Here is a 2158-nt window from a genome sequence, read left to right as displayed (position 1 = left end):
GCTGGGCGTTAAGCTGTGTCCCTAGCTCCATCATCCTCTCCCCCGCCTGCTGTGTTGATCCTTTCTCCCTGTGTTTTAGATCATTTAGCCACATTTGAGGCCCATCCCAGGGGCCCCCATTTATTTCACAGCTGAGCCAGATTCAGTAATAATAATTTTAAAATAGCAGGGACTATGAATGCATCTATGTCAGGTAAGATCCCACTGTGTGATGGTGCCAAATCTGGGTGCTTCAAAAGTAAGTAAAAGCAGATGGCCTGATTGTTCTTAAATAATTAGTAATCACAGCGTGCAAAAGAGTATACATGAGACAACTGATGGACATCTTTAAAAAATCAAGAAAAAGTATGTATATGCTTGACATACACTAGTATGGGCAACCCAGACAAGGTAGTTCATAGAGTGGTAGGTTCACAGAATAGTCCAGAAGTCAAATATCAGGAAAACCATGTCGCAGACCTTAGCAAGGATGTAGGAGCCAAATACCCCTCAGAAGCAGCCAGTGGACACCTAGAAGAAATGAAGAAAACAGAGTAGACCAGCCAGGGGGCCCCACACAGATCCACACTTGGTTTCCCAGGAAGAACCAGCCCAGGGCATGGGATGCAAAGATGGTTGCAAGAAAACCTGCCATTCCTGGAGCTTTCTAGATATATCTTAGCCTTCCTCTTCCAAGCATTTTGGACAAAGCCCCAGAAGTGACCTGGAGTTGACAAGATATGACCTGGGAGTGGCCTAGATCTCTCACCTGGGCTCTGTCTCTGTGTGGCCTAATGATATAAAGGTGCCAATACCTTCCCAAACACAGAAAACCCTTCTGTCTCTGACTGGGCTTGAAGTACTTTCCCACTGGCTGAGGACATGCTGGCACTCTCCAGGTCTCTCCACGTGCTCTCTTTTTTGTTCCCAGGCACAATTGCTCCAGAACATTTCTGACAGGACGCCTACAATGTTGGGCTGCCATATCTTGCATAACAAAGTGGCACATTTAATATTAATAGATTTTCTATTTACATCATTTGCTGCTTAATGACCTACTATAGATAATCTTCAGAACTTTTTAATATATCAGATTAGCTGCAATCCACTGGCTTCTAGCCTATTCTTTCTGGGAAGCATTTTTACAGACTCATTAGTCAATCAGCCAGTCTTTGTGGAGGCAATCTATTTTTCAGAATAGCTCACTTTTCATAAGCACAAGTGACAAGAAACACCTCCCAGTAGAAGAGCAGTGGCTAGGGCCACTCTATCAATTTCCTGTGGATACTGTAATAATTTACCACAAACTTGGTAGCTTAAGAACAAGAGAAATGTATTCTCTCACAGTTCCAGAAAAGTCCAAAATTAAGGAATTAACAGGTTCACACTCAGTCCTTCTAGAGAAAGTTCTAGGGAAGAATCTATTCCTTGTTTCTTCCAGCTTCCAGTAGCCCCAGACATTCCTTAGCTCGTGGCCAATTGCTCCAGTCTCTGTTGCTGTGGCCACATGGTCTTCTCTTCAGTCTGTAATCTTCCTCCATCTCATTATTTTAAAGAAACTTGTTATTGGCTTTGGGGCCCAACCAGATGTTCCAGTATTATCTCTTCATCTCAAGATTCTTCTTAATTACATCTATAAAGACCCTTTTTCAGGATGCCTGGGTGACACAGTAGTTGAGCATCTGCCTCTGGCTCAGGTCATGATTGCAGAGTCCAGGGATAGGTCCTGCATTGGGGTCTTTGCAGGGAGCCTGCTTCTCCTTCTGCCTATGTCTCTGCCTCTCTCCCCATGTCTCTCTTGAATAAATAAATTTTGAAAATCTTTTTTAAAAAAGATCATGTTTCCCCCCCAAAATAAGATCACATTTACAGGTTCTGGGGGTTAGGATGGGGACATATCTTTTTGGAAAACTGGGACAGAGGCTCTTCCCATGATGTGGGACTTTTAGTGCCAACATGGAGACTACAGGTTACCCTAACTCTGAGAAACAGACTCTAAAAGACTAATGCTCTTAGGCAGAGTAAGGAAGTAGTTCTCAAAGTGTGGTCCTCAGATCAGCACTATGATCACCTGGGAATTTGTTAGAAATGCAAATTATTGAGCCCCAGCCAGACCTACTGAATCAGAAACTCTGAGGGTAAGCCTCATAAATCTGGCTTAGGGGCATCTGGTGGCTCA

Source organism: Nyctereutes procyonoides, unplaced genomic scaffold, assembly GCF_905146905.1.
Source record: "Nyctereutes procyonoides isolate TBG_1078 unplaced genomic scaffold, NYPRO_anot_genome, whole genome shotgun sequence".
Classification (NCBI taxonomy): domain Eukaryota; kingdom Metazoa; phylum Chordata; class Mammalia; order Carnivora; family Canidae; genus Nyctereutes; species Nyctereutes procyonoides.
The sequence above is the reverse complement of the archived record's forward strand: the minus strand, read 5'-3'. Positions refer to the sequence as shown.